Source organism: Canis aureus, chromosome 7, assembly GCF_053574225.1.
Source record: "Canis aureus isolate CA01 chromosome 7, VMU_Caureus_v.1.0, whole genome shotgun sequence".
In the NCBI taxonomy this organism is placed as follows: Eukaryota; Metazoa; Chordata; class Mammalia; order Carnivora; family Canidae; genus Canis; species Canis aureus.
The window spans coordinates 56,311,547-56,329,848 of record NC_135617.1 but is presented as its reverse complement, the minus strand read 5'-3'; the positions used below and the strand labels follow the sequence as shown (position 1 = coordinate 56,329,848).

Here is an 18,302-nt window from a genome sequence, read left to right as displayed (position 1 = left end):
TGTCCCTAGTATTTATGAAAAAAATATATGTAAGGGAAAATCCCAACTGTTTGTTCAGTTTCCCTTTAGTGTGTCTTACCCTAACTTCTCAGGGCTTTGTGATTTCAAGAATTTCTTTTTTTTTTCTTTCTTTTTTTTTTTTTGAGAGAATTTCTAAATGTAATTTCAAGGGACAAATCTTCAAAATTGATGAAGCATGCCATACCTTGAATTCTTGCCAAATTGCCAATGCTCTAATATTTTAATGACTGGTTCTATCATATTCATGATTTACTCTCATTTTTCTCCCAGCTCTCTGGGAGATCTTTGCCTGGAGTTTACATTCTTTTGCCCCACACACACTGAAAGAAAAGGACTTATATTTTTCTCAACATTGGCTAAATTTCCAGTCAGTAATATACTCATATTTCTCTGTGGAGTGCTTTTTTTCTTTTTGTCATCTGTTACATGTTCTAGCAAAAAAATTTTCTTATTGCTTTTAATTAACTTTGCAATGAGTCAGTCTTCTGGTTATCTAAGAATTTTCTGTTGCAATCATATAGCAAAATCAATTGGCAGGAATCAGAAATATAATAGGTTAAGCAATCACATTAACCTTCTAAGTCCACGGCTTCCCAAGGGAATTCAATTTAATTCAATAGCGTTCAATCAGTGTTTATTGATTTTCTCCTTTATGTCAGGTAATTCTCCATATGATGAGAATGTAAATATGCATACATTCTAGATCAATGCCCATCAAGAAAATATAGTCTTAGAGGAAGAAGACAGGTAAGTAATGAGGGTTTGTAATATTTTAGGAAAAGGTCTGTGAAGATTAAACTCATATGTTATTAGAGGAGGACAGTGGCCTCCAAATTATATTTTAACAGTATGGGAAGACCTCCTTTAGGAGATAATACATGTTCTGAATCTTAAAGCAGGAGACAACCATAATAATGACAGGGCTCTGAGAGAGTAACTCACAGAAAATGGAAGGATAGGAAAGAAAGAAATAACAAAGTATATTAAAAAGAAGTTCAGAAGTATTCCAGAAACCCAGATAGGACTAGTTACATAATATTCAGGACCCAAAATGAAAATATGTTGTCCCTTGCTATATTAATAAAAATTTCAAGATGGTGACAGCTTTATTAAAGTATAATTGATAGATAAAATTATTTTGTTTCCTTTGGATATACACCCAGAAGTGGGATTGCTGGATCATATGTTAGTTCTATTTTTAATTATTTGACTAAGCTCCATACTGGTTTCCACAGTAGCTGCACCAGTTTGCGTTCCACCATTTCCTCATGAACACTCATTATCTCTTGTTCTTTTTGATAATAGATATAACTACTAGGGAACCCTTGTGAGCATGGGGACCTGTACAAAATATATCACATGCCCATGAAGCAGGCTCTGAGCAAAGACCTGGGTTACAAAGGATAGGGTTTGGAGGGATGTTTGTAGAATAGACAGGAAAGTATGGTGAATGATAAGGTAAAGAGAGGTCAGATCAAAGTAGACCCTGCATGATATGTCAAAAAGTTTGAGGTAACCCAAATCTATCTCTTGCTTGAAGGTATATGGATGTATGTATTACTATTTATTTCATATTTGTGAATATGTAATACTTTTTGAACTTTCAACCACAATTTTTTTTCCATAAAAATGAAAGAATTGTTTGTAAAGAGGAAAGAAAATGAGATAATAATACTAATAGCAATAAAAATAATGGGATTATATCAATGATTCATTCATATGTGGAATTTAAGAAACAAAACAAGGGGACAAAGAAAAAAAGACAATCTAAAAAACAGACTCTTAAATACAGAGAACACACAGATGGTTACCAGAGGGGAAGTGGATTGGGGATGGGTGAAATAGGTAAAGGAGATTAAGAGTATACTTATCTTGATGAGCACTGTCTAGAACTGTTGAATCATTGTATTATAACTTAAAACTAATATAACACTATATGCTAACTAAACTGGAATTAAAAGAAAAAATAATAAATTAAGATCACACATTAAGAGTAATGCAGGATTGTCTTTATAAAGCATTCAAACTGCACAGTATCACAGTGTACTTTCCATTACTTCCAAATAAAGAGAACCCTGGAGATCTGAGATTTTTCTTGTCCTTGCTTTCCTTTTGGTCCTTCTTTTGATATCAAGATGGCATGAAAAGAAATCCTTAATTATGGCTAAGTTTAACTTATTACCTAATAATTTATCTTTGTCCAAAAAAGTGTTTAGGATTATTTTATCTACCAAGAATTTCTTCCAGCACCCTGCTCCTATCATCAGCTCCTGAACACTCAGCCTCACTCTGCTGAGGGCCTCTGTCTGCTTCAATGGTTCTCAACTAATTCAGTATCTCTGGAGGATTGAGGCCCAGACACTGGTATTTTTCTAGAACCTAAAATACACTCTTATCAAGCTCAAATACAAAATCAGAGAAAATAGGAATCAGACAAAATAATTGCAATTCTGGGACTAGTAACTATGCTCAATTTGTTGTAATAAATGACTTTGCAAACTCTAACAAGGTCTGAAGTATTTATAATAAAAACTTATTATCAAGTATTGCTCCTGGCACTCAAGAAACAATCATAGTGAGTAAGGCAGAAACAGTTGATGCTTTTATAGATCTTATTTCTGGGAGGAAATGGACAAGAAGTAGACACAGCAAGCACAAATAAAATAAAAAAGCATAGAGGTGTCTGGGTGGCTTAGTTAGTTAAGCATCTGCCTTCAACTCAGGTCATGATTCCCAAGGTCCAGGGACTGAGCCCCGCATCGGGCTCCCTGCTTGGCAAGGAGCCCTCTTCTCCATCTCCCTCTGTTGCTCTCCCCTGCTTGTTCTCTCTCTCTCTCTCTCTTTCTCAAATAAATAACTAAAATCTTCAAAAATATATACAAAATATATTCAGAAAACAAAACAAGAAACAAGTAAAACAATTGTGATAAATGCTGGCAATTAAAATACTCCATTCTAAAATATAATAAAGAAGATGAGAACTGAAGGGTGAGAAAGAGCCCAGCTATACAAAAACAAAAACAAAACAACCAAAAACCTAAAAAACAGCATAAGCTCTACTTCAGGGAAGTGAGGGACAAGAACAATAAATCATGAAATAGGAACAAGATTGGTGTGTCCCAGCAAAGGACAGGAGGCCAATGGGAGGGCATGAAGGACCATAAAGTGAGAGGACAGTGACATGAAAAGGCTGCTAGTAGGCAGGGGTCAGATCAGTCATCTGTCTGACCCTTTCCCCTCGTGACTCCTCATGCCTGCTAAAACCCTCAGCATAGCCTTGCATTTTTACTACAGCCTCTGTTTCTGTTATCCTCATTTGCTCACTTTGAATGTCAGACTTAGACCTTACTCAAACATTGAACCTTGCCCATGGCATCCTAAGAAGCCTGATACCTTGGAGTTGGATCTTGTCTTTGCCCTCAACATCCTTTTTTTGTCAGGCATTCTCACTCCTCCCCTGCCTTCCTCTCCTCTGCTGTCAATGTTTCCTGTGAAATCTAGGCCAGGACCATGAACAAATACACTCCCAGCCAGAATGGCTCCTGGTCAGCCCACCAGGACAGCTTTGTCTAGAACTCATCTAATGTGTCTCTTGCTTTTAGTAACAGCAGTGACCACGAGGACAGGGTCCAGAAAAAAAGCAGCTTCTGGCAGCCAATAATGAGCTACCAAGGAGGAAAGCAACTGTTTAGAACTATAAATCATGAAGCCCTCATTAAAGAGGTTGTCTTGTTTTTGAATTTTAGCCAAGAGTTCTTTCTCTTGCAAATTTAAAACCAGAGTTTTAGGTATTGATATCCATTCAAATATTAGTTCATGGTGTTGTGTTGAAACAGCTTTTGAAAACAGTACTCATGTTTATTAAAAATGAAGCACTTCCTGAATAATATTGACAATAAAAGGTAATGAAATGAATATACACAAAACATCTTTTATTTATTCATATTTCACTTGCTTATCCACTGTGAATAGTTTCATATATTCCGTGGATATGTTTATAAAATTCAGGCTGATCAGTTAGATTTTTCTATTCCAATAAAGCAGCTAGAAAATCACACTGACTTCAATGAGGCCCCTGGGACCCCAGTTAACAAAATAATAGAGAAATTGTTGAATTGCGAACTATACTCACTTGAGCTCATGAAAATTTGAAGTATTAAACTTTGAGTTGTTTTTGTGTCAATAACAAAATTAAAGAAATGATAATATATCAACATCTTCCATAGTGTTCTCTTATTAATTACACTTATCACCTAAAGGTCTTACTGCTGCATCATTTATATGAACCAATCTCACTCAATTTGCACATTGAAAAAATGGCATTTATTAAAATATAATGGAAAGATGTTATGTATGGATGATAATAGCTTTCCATTTTGGTAGATAAATAAGAGATAGAAATACTTAGAGCAAACCATGTATTTCAATTCCCTAAAATATTTATGAGGGAAATGTGTTACTAAGTTTTCTTAGGACCCAGAGTAATTATATTTAACTTAATTTTATTGATGTTGGTTATATCAGCTTAGATGTTGTCTGAGATGACCAAGGTATTTTATACCTGAATATAAGTGGGGAGATATAAAACACTGCGGCTACTGGGGTGATAGTAGCATTATTTTTAACACTTGGAGTTATAAGGGAAATATTTATAAAAAAAACAACCTAATACTCAGTGCCTAAGGGAAGTCAGCATTACTCCAACACTGATGCCCACTGCAGCAGGGAGATGAGCTGTCCCTGCTGGCCTGAGACTGTCCAAGTTTTAGTCCTGAAAGTCCCTCATCCAAGAGCAACTTCAATCACAGGCATATTAGGATGTTTGGCCCTCCATATGACAACCAGAAGCCTTAAGAAAACAATGTGCATAGAATAAATAGATTCTGCTGAGTTAGGATTAGGGCAATTTATTACCCATTTTGGGCTATATTTAAGAGTGAAAAGGAGCACTATTAAAATTATACTGTGATAACATACATAATCTGGGACGGACTAAAGCAGGGACCTGCAAACATTTTCTGTAAAGGGTTAGAGGAAGTGCAAAAATAATTAAAGAAGAGTATAATAGAGAAAGGCTGAGTCAAGAAACAGAGAATAAACTAGAAGAACAGTAAGTGCTTCTTGAGGTTAGTGTTGTAAGTTTAGTTTTGGACCCCAAAACCAGTATTTCCAAAATTTCTCTTTTCACTTTCTATTATTCATGTTTGTAATCTCATTTGTCTCCAATGGGGGCTCTTTCTCATTTTATACCCATGAGGCTGAAGGTGCAGTATACTTGAATAATTTAGAGAGGACAATGGGATCTCCTGGTGATTAATTTTTGTCAAAAATCAGCAGTCTAAGTACTGCAGGATGTGAAGGTCAAGATACTTAATAGATATATTGGGATTCCTTACAGTGTTGGTGCTGGGCAAATGGTTAACAACTATCTCAAAAGTCAATTATGAACCAACAGGTACCAGTGGTGTTTGGAGCAGCTGTGATATCTTACAGGTTCTGGCTTGATCTGTATGACAATTTTGATTGACTGTGAGCTGAGGCACAGGAAAAGCATATTTACACTGAAACAATGTAAAATTAAGTCACTTAAGTCCTAGCTTATTCCAGAAATACTAATACTAATTAATGTTTTAAAAATTATTTTAATACTGCCAATTGGAGATGTCATAGCATAGTACTTGAGAGCATATACTGCCCAGGTTCAAATGTTAGTTGCTTCTGTCAGTAATTGTGAGCTTTGAGCAGATCACTTAACCACTCAACTTCCTTGTTTGTAAAATAGCAATAATGGTATTACCTATTTTGTACTGTTGCGGTAAAGAACAAATCAATCAATACTTGTAAAGCACTTAAAGTGATGCATTGTGTACGATGAGCATGCAATAAAATGTTGACTGTTATTCCAAGACACTTTGTTCTTGGAGAGAACCTTAAGTATAGGATCTAGAAGTTTGCACAATTATCTTGCACAACTTCAGGGAAAAAAAAGGATTGTGTACATTTGTTTTATTCAGCAAATATGTATTGAGAGCATAGTGGATGCTAAATATGGTATTATGTTGCAAAGTATATAAAATAAATATAAAAACTGTGAAGGGTCTGGGATTTTGTAGAGCTTGTTGGCTAACAAGTTAGCTTATTACAGTTTCATGGCTTCTGACAGAAGATATGAGATTCCAGGTCAAAGTCCAAGGATAGTTTCCTAGTCACAGCACTAGCAGACACCAGAGAACCAGCATTTTTGCATCAATTTCTGGATCCTCAGTTCCACAGTATAAAAGAGGTTCTGATGATACCTACACATACAGTGGATTATGTTATAGGACAGGGTTTGGAAATCCCAAGTATTTGCCAGTAGGCAATAAGTGTGGCTGCTCCTTGCTCCAGAGAAAGAAATAATCTTCATTTTACAGGGCTGTTAACCATATCAATATCCCTGAAAAGATAGTCCATGAAAAGAAAAAAAAAATGGCACTCATGAAGCTTACATTCATGTAAAGGAGAGAAAAATAAGATGAAAGTGGGGGCCAGAATAAGGATGTACCCCAAGTGTACCCTGGCAAATAATAATCACTTGAGTTCTCTGAGGCCAAGCACCTTAGTGTCATAGCTTGTGTGAATAGCTGTGCTCTAAGGAGAGAAAGGTAGGATAACAAGTGTTCATTTCTGGAAGGATCTGGGTTCTACAGATTTATTTGGCCTGTTGCCGTCTGAATACCACAGGGAATACTCCATAAGTAGTCACAGTGTGTACCTACTAAGAGTTCATTTTCTTCTGACCAAAGAGTATATGGTCTTTCTCACAGTTCTTGTGCTTCATTTCACTATGGTCCCTGGTTGACTTTTCTATATTGAATGGTTCTTGTGCTACACCAGTATCCTCTTGGGTTTCTAAATATAACTTTAAAAAAATTAATTCAAGTAGCATTGGTTTCAAGAGTAGAATTTAGTGATGCTTTAGTTACATATAACACCCAGTGCTAATTATATCATGTGGCCTCCTTAAGGCCCCTCACCCATTTATCCCATTCCCCCACCTACCTTCCCTCCAGCAATCCTCAGTTTGTTCTCTATAGTCAAGAGTCTCTTACGGGTTGCCTCCCTGTTTTTATCTTATTTTATTTTTTCCCTCCTTTTCCCTATGTTCATGTTTCGTTCCTTAAATTCCATATATGAGTGAAGTCATATGATATCTTTCTCTGACTTATTTCACTTAGCATAATACACTCTAGTTCCATCCATGTTGTTGCAAATGGCAAGATTTCATTCTGTTTGGTTGCTAAGTAATATTCTAATGTGTGTGTACAGGTGTGCGTGTGTGCATGTGTGCATACCACATCTTCTTTATCCATTCATCAGTCCATGGACGTTTGGGCTCTTTCCATAATTTGACTGTTGTTGATAATTCTGCTACGAACATTGAGGTGCATATGCCCCTTTGAATCAGCATATTTGTATCCTTTGGATAAATACTGAGTAGTGCAATTGCTGGGTCATAGGATGGTTCTATTTTTAACTTTTTGAGGAATTTCCATATTGCTTTCCAGAGAGGCTCTACCAGGTTGCATTCCCATCAACAGTGTGAAAGGGTTCCATTTTCTCAGCATCTTTGCCAACATCTGTTTTTTTCCTGAGTTATTAATTTTAGCCATTCCGGCAGGTATGAGGTGGCATTTCATCCTGGTTTTGGTTTATATTATTCCATGATGATGAGTAATATTGAGGATCTTTTCATGTGTCTGTTAGCCATCTGGATGTTTTCTTTATAAAAGTATCTATTCATGTATTCTGACCATTTCTTAACTGGATTGTTTGTTTTTGGATGTTAAGTTCTTTGTAGATTTTGGATACTAACCTTTTATCAGATACATCATTTGCAAATATCTTCTCCCATTCCCTAGGCTGCCTTTCAGTTTTGTTGATTGTTTCTTTTGCTATCCAGGAGGTTTTGTCTCAATAAGGTCCCAGCAGTTCATTTTTGCATTTGTTTCCCTTGCCTCCTGAGATGTGTCTAGTAAGAATTTGCTGTGGCCCAGGACAAAGAGCTGCTGCTTTCCCCTCTAGGATTTTTTTGTTTCCTGTCTTTATATTTAGGTCTTTCATCTATTTTGGATTTATTTTTGTGTATGGTATAAGAAAGTAGTCCAGTTTCATTCTTCTGTATGCTGCTGTCCAGTTTTCCCAACACCATTGGTTGAAGAGAATATCTTTTTCCCATTGAATATGTTTTCCTGCTTTGTCAAGGTTCATTGACCACACAGTTGTGGGTCCATTTCTGTGTTTTGTTTTCTGTTCCATTGATCTATGCATCTGTTCTTGTGCCAGTGCTATACTGTCTTGATGATTACAGCTTTGTGATACAGCTTGAAGTCCAGAATTGTGATGCCTCCTCCCACTTTGCTTTGCTTTTTCAACATTACTTTGGCTATTTGAGGGCTTTTGTGGTTTCATACAAATTTTAGGATAGTTTCTTCTAGTTCTGTGAAAAGTTCTAGTGTCATTTTGATAGGGAATGCATTGACTGTGTAGATTGCTTTGGGTAGTATAGGTTTTAACAATATTTGTACTTCCAATTCAAGAGCATGAAATGTTTTCCATTTCTTAGTGCCTTCTTCAGTTTCTTTCATAAGTGTTCTACAGTTTTTAGCATTCCTATTTTTACCTCTTTGGCTAGGTTAATTCCTAGGTATCTTATGATATTTGGTGCAATTGTAAATGGGATCGATTCCTTAATTTCTCTTCCTGCTGCTTCATTAATGGTATATAGAAATGCAACAGTTTTCTGTACCTTGATTTTATATCCTACGACTTTGCTGAATGCATGTATTAGTTCTAGCAAATTTTTGGTGGAGTCTTTCAGGTTTTCTACTTAGAATATCATGTTGTCTTCAATGAAAGTTTGACTTCTTTCTTGCTGATTTGGATGCCTTTTATTTCTTTTTGTTGTCTGATTGCTGAGGCTAGGACTTCCAGTAAGTACTATGTTTAACAACAGGTGTGAGAGTGGACATCCTGTCATGTTCCTGACCTTAGGGGGAAAGCTCACTTTTTTCCCCATTGTGGATGGTATTAGCTGTGAGTCTTTCATATATGGCCTTTATGATGGTGAGGTATGTTCCTTCTATCCCTACTTTCTTAAGGGTTTTTATAAAAAAAAGGGATGCTGTATTTTGTCAGATGCTTTTTCTGTGTTTCTTGAGAGGATCGTATGGTTCTTATCCTTTCTTTTGTTAAAGTAGTGTATCATGTTGATTGATTTGAGGATGTTGAATCACCCCTGCAGGGATAAATCCTGCTTGATCATGGTGAATAATCCTTTTAAGGTACTGTTGGATTCAATTAGATAGTATCTTGAGAAATTTGCATCCATTTTCATCAGGGATATTGGTCTGTAATTCTCCTTTTTAATGGGGTCTTTATCTGCTTTTGGAATCAAGGTAATGCTATAGCATGAGTTTGGAAGTTTTCCTTTCATTTCTATTTTATGGAACAGTTTCTGAAGAATAGATATTAATTTTTCTTTAAATGCTTGATAGAATTCCCCTGGGAAGTCATCCAGCTCTGGATGATCTTGTTGGAAGATATTTGATTACTGATTCAATTTCTTTGCTGATTGTAGGTCTATTCAGATTTTCTATTTCTTCCTGTTTCAGCTTGGGTAGTTTTTATGTTTCTAGGAATTTATCTAATTGTTTCAGATTGCCCAATTTGTTGGCATATAATTGCTCATAATATTCTCTTATAACTGTATTTCTGAGGTTTTGGTTATGATCTCTCTTCTTTCATTCATGATTTTATTTACTTGGGTCCTTTCTTTTTTCTTGTTGATAAGTCTGGCTATAGGTTTGTCAATTTTGTTATTTCTTTCATAGAACCAGCTCTTTAGTTTCACTGATCTATTCTACTGTTTTTTTAAAAAAATTTTCTATATCATTTATTTTTGTGCTCTAATCTTAATTGATTTCCTTCTTCTACTGGGTTTAGGCTTTATTTGCTGTTCGTTTTCCAGGTCCTTGAGGTGTAAGGTTAGGTTGTGTATTTGAGATTTTTCTAGTTTCTTGAGAAATGTTGGTATTGTTACATATTTCCCTCTTGTCACCACATTTGCTATGTCCCAAAATTTTGGACTATTGTGTTTTCATTTTCATTTGCTTCTATGTATTTTTAAATTTCTTCTTTAATTTCCTAGCTAACTCATTCATTCTTTAGTAGGATGTTCTTTAACTTCCGTATTTTTGTGGATTTCCAATTTTTTTCTTGTGTTTGACTTCAAATTTTATAGTGTTGTGGTCTGAAAATATGCATGGTGTGATCTTATTTTTTTTTTTTTTTTTGTACCGGTCGGGGCCTGATTTGTGATCCAGTATGTGATCTAGAAAATGTTCCATAAGCACTCAAGAGGAATGTGCTTAGGATGAAATGCTTTAGTTTTTTTTTTTTTTTTTTTTTTTTTTTTTTATTTATGATAGTCACAGAGAGAGAGAGAGAGGCAGAGACACAGGCAGAGGGAGAAGCAGGCTCCATGCACCGGGAGCCCGATGTGGGATTCGATCCTGGGTCTCCAGGATCGCGCCCTGGGCCAAAGGCAGGCGCCAAACCGCTGCGCCACCCAGGGATCCCAGGATGAAATGCTTTAGGATGAAATGTTCTGAATATATCTATTAAGTCCATGTGGTCCGGTGTGTCATTCAAAGCCCCGTTTCCTTCTTGATCTTCTGCTTAGATCTGTCCATTGCTGTGAGTGGAGTGTGTAGGTCCCCTTATTGAATTATTATCAATGAGTTTCTTTAAGTTTGTTATTAATTGATTTATATAGTCAGGTGCTCCCAAGTTGAGGGCATAAGTATTTACAATTGCTAGATCTTCTTGTGGGATAGACCCCTTTATTATAATATAGCATTTCTAACTGTAGTCTGTTTAAAATCTAGTTTGTCTGATATAAGTATCGCTATTGCAGTTTTGTTTTTATATCCATTAGCATCATAAGTGGTTCTCCACCCCCTCATTTTTTAATCTGGAGGTGTCTTTGGGTCTAAAATAAGTCTCTTGTAAGCAATATATTAATGGGTCTATTTTTTTAATTGATTCTTGTAGCCTATGTCTTTTGATTGGAATATTGAGTCCATTACATTCACAATAATTGTTGATAGGCATGAATTTAGTGCCATTGTATTACATATAAACTTGCTGTTCCTGTAGATTGCCTCTGTTCATTTCTCAGTCTTTGTTGCTTTTGATCTCTTGCCCACTCAAAGACTCCCCTTTAGTATTTCTTGCAGAGCTGGTTTAGTGTTCATGAGGTCTTTTAGTTTTTGCTTGTCTTGGAAATTCTTTATTCTCTTTTTATTCTGAATGAAGTCTTGTTGGATAAAGTATTCTTGGCTGCATGTTTTTCCCATTTAGCACATTGAGTATATCATGCCACTTTTTTTCTGACCTTCCAGAAAGAGTAGCTGCTTATAGGGCTGCCTATCTGTCTACCCTTGTAGGTTACAGACCTTTATCCTTAGAAGTGTTCAGAATTCTCTCTTTATCTTTGTTTTTGCAAGTTTTGCTAAGATATATCTTGGTGTTGACCTGTTTTCATTGATTATGAAAAGAGTTCTCTGTGCCTCTTGGACTTGGATGCCTGTTCCTTCCTCAGTTTAGGGAAGTTCTCAGCTATAATTTGTTGAAATAAGCCTTCTGCTCCCTTTTCCCATTATTTGTTTTTTGGGACTCCTATGATACAGATATCAATGGGCTTTGTGAAATTTCCCCTAAGTCTATATTGATTTTCTCATATTTTTCTTTCCCTCTTCTCATCTTTATTATTTTCCATAATTTTATCTTCTACATCACCTATTCAATCTTCTGATTCGTTCATCCTTATGGTGATTACATCCAGTCAGTTTTGCATCTTAGTTATAGCATTTTTTATTTTGGCCTGACTAATTTTTAGGTCTTTTATCTCTGTAGCCATGGTTTCTCTGGTGTCTTCTATGCTTCTTTCAAGTCCATTGTTTTGACTGCTGTTCTAAATTTTTTTTAGATATATTGCTTATATCTGTTTTGAGCAAATTCCCATCTGTGATTTCTTCTTGATCTTTCTTTTGGGGGAGAATTCCTCTGTTTTGTCATTATGTCTAAGTTTGTCATTTGTGTATTATGAAAGCTTGTTATCTTTCCTTAATACTATTTTAAGAAGGGGTCACATGTTGTCTAGGGTCTAGTGCCTCAGGAACTGTTTTTGGTATGTTGTGTATACCCTGCTATTGTGTTTTGACTGCTCTTTCCCACAGGTTAGTTCTCTACAGAGTTCCTCCTTGCTTACAGTGGGGAATGTTTGGACTTTTGACTGAATGTGCTTTGATTTGTTTGTTAAGAGAAGTCTTAAAGAAAAAAAAAAAGGAGCTTGATCCAAAAAATGAGACAAGGGAATATACTAACAAACCAACAAATGAACAAAAAATTATAAGCCTGTTACCAAAGGAAAAAAAGAATAAAATAAAATAAATATAAAACACTCAAAAATGTAAAAAACAATTTAAAAGAAGAAAGAATGAATGAAAGAAAAAAGAAAGAAAGAAGGAATGCAAGCAAGCAAGCTTAGTCCTATTTCTATCAGAACTGAAGCTGATGCTTTGGAGCTCTTTATAATCAATAAACTTGGTATATGGTGGGGGCTTGTGTTGTTCACCTGAGGGAGAGGCTCACTTCACTAGCCTACATAGTCAGACCTTCCCTTGTAAAGGTGCCCCCTGTGGGGCACAGGGGGGCAGTGTTTGGTGTAAGCCACTCCAGACTGCACTGGAGTTGCTGTGTTTCCCTCTGAAGTCCCACTATGTTGGTGGGTATGGGGTGGGGGTGGAAGATGGCATCCCAAGGGAGGGAGAACTCTTGGCCATCACTATTCAGGAGGCCCTCACAGAAAAGCAAACAATCTCCTCTGTTATGTCCCAGGCTTTCATCAGTTCCCTACCCCATAGCCTGTCTGTGCCAGGCAATCAGCTACATCCAATGCCACAGTCCTCTTGTGTTTTATCTCTTGCTGGTTGCTGAGATTCAAAACTACAAATCTTAAAGGACCCAGCAAGGCACAACACACTCCCCTCCCCCAGAGGAAAGACTTGCATTATGCTTGGCACCATTCTGTCCCAGAAAAGCAGTCAAAAGGTGGTTGGAGTTTGTTGTGGCACTCAGTGCTGAAAAGCGATGACCAGGTTATCTGCCCTTTATGTGTATCTCTGTCTCCTGCTGTTCAAAGGATACTCAATGGCTCCCACCTAGCTTTTTGTCCTTGGAGAGGCAAAATACCCTTTTCCAAATGTACTCCAGGAAGGGGATTGATCTCTCCCAGGGCAACCCAGGGGATCTTCACTGAGACTTCACACTGTTGTGTGAATGCTACATGCTGCTTCCTCTCTTCTCCCTCCCTAACTTTGCTCCACAAAAAGGGTTCCCTCCCCTTCATAGCACCATGGCTTTTCTCTCCCCCAATTCATAGCTCCAAATCTCAAATCTGCTAGGTTCTCTCCTACCAATTGTGCAGATTGTTTTCTTAACCCTCAGATTGATTTCCTAGTTGTTCAAAATGATTTGGTGTTGATCTAAGTCTGTTTATGAGAGGAGAAAAGCTTAAAGCCCCCCTACTATTCTGCTAATTCCTTCTCTAAATATGACTCTTGATGACTTCTTAATTTGCAGTCTCCAATTCTAGAGTTCTAGAATGATCCTATTGTTCCAATTTCCCCCTTCTCAACTCTTGAGGTATATTATCATAATCAACATATTATATCTTTGGAATTTCTGATTAGACACATATTGCATGTTGCCCTCTCTGTATTCTAAATTCCTTAGTCAAGATATATAACTACATGCCCACATAATAGCATAGCACAACAAAGTATAAAAAATTATAGATATTGATCTTTTGGGAAAATTAAAAGTATTAATTTGTCTATTTGTTAGTCTGCCAATAAATAGTTAAGGGCTTGTTACATGCAAATATATATAAATGCATTTTCTTTGATTCATAGTTTCTCCTCACTAATAGAACATTCTTTTTGTTTAGGACTTGTCATCTTGCTACTGGAATAATTAGTGTCTATGTCTCATGAATTTCCCCACAGTGGTTTATCACCGAAGGTAGGCAGAAATTATCATCCCCTCTTTTTAGTTGAATAGTTAAGTGGCTTACCCACCAACCTTATGATGGCGGTTGGATTTAACAGAGGTTCTCTATCCAATCTGTGTTCCTTCTTATCCATAGTAGCAACTAGCAACTATCTAGAGGATAGTTATTAACTTCTCTAGGGTAATTATTGCTTGAGATGCCACTACCAAAATAATAAATTGCCCTTAAGTTTCCATGAAAATTCATTAAATAAGAAAAAGAATTATATATTCTCTGTTCATTACTTGTCTTTCTTCATTTTTCTATGCAAATATTGAATAAAATAATGCTAATAATTACAGTTATAAAAGTACTTCCCATGTATCTATTTATGATAATACTTATTTATGTATCTCAGAAAACTTTTCTAAGTAGTTTTAAATTTATTCAAACAGTTTATTTTGTGTATCTACTATGCGCAAAATATATTTGAGATGCTAAGGATATAGCAATGGACAAACAAATAAAATTCTTTGCTTTGATATAGCTTGCATTCTATTATCATGAGAGAAGAGGCCAATAAGGCCTATACAAAATAACACAGCTAGGAAGTGGCTTAGCTAGAATTCAACACTGAATTTGTTTGACTGAGAGTTCAAATTCTTTCCCTTTATCTTAAACTCTTGACTCACTTCTTAGATGTTTCCTATGAAAAAGGAAGCTAGAGGTATAAACTTGGCTTTATTTCACAAATGGTAACTAATGAAAAAAGGTTCTAAGATGTCAACAGATACTTGCTGAAAGAGTTAATGGGCGACTTGGGCACTTAAGAGTCAAAGCATTTCTACTTTAATAGGCTGATATATTAGGCTGTTATATAGCAAACTCTAATCCTTGAGAATCAGTCTCTTTTGGATTATCATATGATTTCCCTAAACCTGTATCATTTTGGGTGGAGCTAGGGTTTCTAGCTAGCTATCAGGGATAAACCCCCTTTAACTTGAGAACCTTTATATGAAGTCATTTTCTTTATACTAACCCCAAGATGGATCATGATCACAATTCAAGAGAACAGAGAGTAAGCGACAGAATAAATAGCCATTCACTCCCTTGAATTCCATTACACAGTGGATGTAGTCAGGATGTACCAGAAAAATAACGGAGATTTTCTGAATTCTTCATTTATCCCCTCTTTATTTACAGGAAAATCCACAGGCTTTTACCAGTGTTAAGAAGAATGGTTTCCCAAAGATGTTTGTTCATACCCTAGTTTCTAAACCTGTGAACATGATGTATTACATGGAAAAAGTCACTTCATACATTTAATTATGGTTATGGATCTAGATTATCAGGTTGGGCCTACTCTAGTCATATGAATCCCTAAAAGCAGAAAATTTTCTCTGTGATCAGAGGAATGAAACAAAAGAGGCAAGAAAAGTGATAAAAGGGAAATTGGAGAGATTACTAGCATAGGAAAGTCTGAAGTGCCATTGGTTCAAAGATTTAGGGGCGCATATGCAAGGACTGGGGCAAGTCTCTAGGAAATAAGGGTGGCCTCCCACAGACAGCAAGGTCATGTGTCCCTCAGTCCTTAGCCACAGGAAAAGCATCCTGACCAAACTCTGAATGCATTTGGATATAGATTCTTCCCCAGTGCCTCCAGTTAAGAATACAATTCTGCTAACTTTGACTTCAGCTTAGTGAGACCCATGTTGGATTTCTAATATCCATGGGATGGTGACATAATAAATGAGTATTGATTCAAGTTGCTAAGTTTATGGCAATTTATTAATACGGCAGTGGAAAACTAATTAACTACCTCTAAGAATATTTTATGGGCTTCTTTTCTATTTCTTTTTTGAGACAATTCTGTCTCGGTGGATTGTGTTGAAGATGCTCAGCTCAAACATTATTTTTCATCCTTAGCCTCCTCCTTTTGGAATTGAGGTCTCTTTTCTTACAGTTTCATTATTTCTCACATCTACCTTTAGCTCTGGATATTTCTTTTTTTTTTAAGATTTTATTTATTCATTCATGAGAGACACAGAAAGAGCTAGAGGCAGAGACACAGGCAGAGGGAGAAGTGGACTCCATGCAGGGAGCCCGATGTGGGACTCGATCCTGGGACTCTAGGACCATGCACTGGGTCCAAAGGCGGTGCCAAACCACTGAGCCACCCAGGGATCCCCCAGCTCTGGATATTTCTTATGGTTCCTTCTTTGTTCCACATATGAGGATCACAATACATTTATACTCAGATCATGACCCAAAATCCACTAATTTTTCTTTTCATTCACAAGAATTCTTTTTCTATTCTCAAAAGCCTGTCCTTCCTACCACAAATCAATCACCACCTTTGTGAGGCAGGTGCCCAGGACTTCCCCTTCCCCAATTCTACACCCAATTATTTATCATATGCTTTTTGTGGGGTCAGACTATGGCATATTTAGTTTTACAACCAGCCACCCCAGTTAGGGCCATAGTTCTAAGTGAGTATTCCTGTAAAAGGGCATTCAAGGTGGTCATATAGAAACAAGGGAAGAAAAACGAGAACTGGAAGATATCTAAATACTCTTCTGTTTTATTTTATATTTCATCTTTATACATATTTTTTGTAATTGGAGACTTTTGGAAATAATGTTCCAGATTTAAAGATAGTAAAAAGAATGACATTTTTCGGAGTTTGTAGCATCTTCAGGGAAGATTTCTGGAGCAGGTGAGTTTTTAGCCTTGGAAGCATCATAAGTATTTCCTGACAAATGACAGTCTTCGTTTATCTGCATATTTGAACACCAGTGAATTTAGAATCCAAAGAAAATGAGAAATTACATATTTGAGGATCTTGACCAAAAAATGATGACAATTTCATATTGTAAGTGACCTCCAGGAATCACCTAAATAATTTTCTGGCATCCATGGACATAAATACTACTTTATAAAGTTGAATGACTTTGGATTAGGTTTGGTCACATATACCAGAAAACTCCAAATAGCATTAATAAATCCTATACATAAATCCATGTTGGGCACCTGGACAGTTCAGTTGGTTTAGCATCTGACTCTTGGTTTTGACTCAGGTCACAATCTCAGGATCCTGAGATCAAGTACTGTGTTGGGCTTCATGCTCAGCAGGGAGTCTACTTGAGATTCTCTCTCTCTCTCCCTTTGACCCTCCCTCTGCTCTCTGTCTCTGTCTCTGTCTTTCTCTCAAATAGATAAATAAATCTTAAAAAAAAATTCTTCCTTGTGTAAAAGAGTTCAGATTAGGATGTAGACAAATTAGGACTGGTCTGGTGGCCTTGTGATGATCAGATATTCACTCAAGTTACTTCCCTCTTCTGGATCTATTACCCTACTCAATAGCTTTCATCTTAAATATCACCTCAGGGTTTAAGGAAGTGTTTGGAGCTCCGGAGTCATGGCTGCATTTAAGTCAACAGAAAGGACTTAGGGCTAGGTATGGGGAGCATAAAATTTTGCTCTCTTCATATCAGTTTCTTCTAAAAAGTCTTTATTAAAGTTCTATAAAATGCTCCACTTAAATGTCATTAGCCAGATTTTACTGACCACGTGGCTACAAGGGATGATGAGAACTTAATTCTTTTAGCTGAAAGAAGAAAATAGTGAAAAGCAAATAGCATTTTCTATTATTTCAAATAAAGATTTCCAGAAAAGGAAACTTTCACTATCTCTTTAGGATACATAGTTTAGAGAATAATTATTATCACCCAGATTCAGTTCATTCAGAGTTTATGCAAAAAGAAGAGCAGAACATGAGTGACCCACAGTGGATTTTGTAGCCTTTCCTCTTTTCATTGGAAACATGTGTCTGAATATCCTGGGGGAAACTATCCTTCTTTTACCTACAGCCTCCTTGATTTGGTTGGTTGTAACTCTTCTTTTCCTACAGGAGAAACCATGGTTGCCTTAAGCTAATCATCAGATTTCATATACTAGCTGCAGTGATTCCTTCATGGATGGGCACACAGACCAATTCTGCCCAAAGAGAGTAGACCACCACAGATTTTGAACAACTCTTTCTTAGTTTCTCTTCTTACCAGAAATGAACCTGGAAGATTGCAGCCATGATGCTGTTAGGAGCAATCCTAAAACCACAAGGGAGAGACTGTTTGAGAATGAAGTCAACTTATAGACTGTTATTTTACTAGGAGAAGACAAAGTAAAA

The 18,302-nt window shown here is 36.4% G+C and overlaps 1 long non-coding RNA gene across 1 annotated transcript in view; it reads left to right on the top strand.

Annotated features, from left to right (window-relative positions):
- Window positions 1-18,302, top strand: part of LOC144316871 (uncharacterized) — a 207,965-nt gene that overhangs the window by 16,793 nt on the left and 172,870 nt on the right. Inside the window, exon 3 of the long non-coding RNA XR_013382706.1 lies at window positions 14,075-14,148. This is a non-coding gene — a long non-coding RNA (uncharacterized LOC144316871). The remainder of the gene's footprint in view (window positions 1-14,074; window positions 14,149-18,302) is intronic.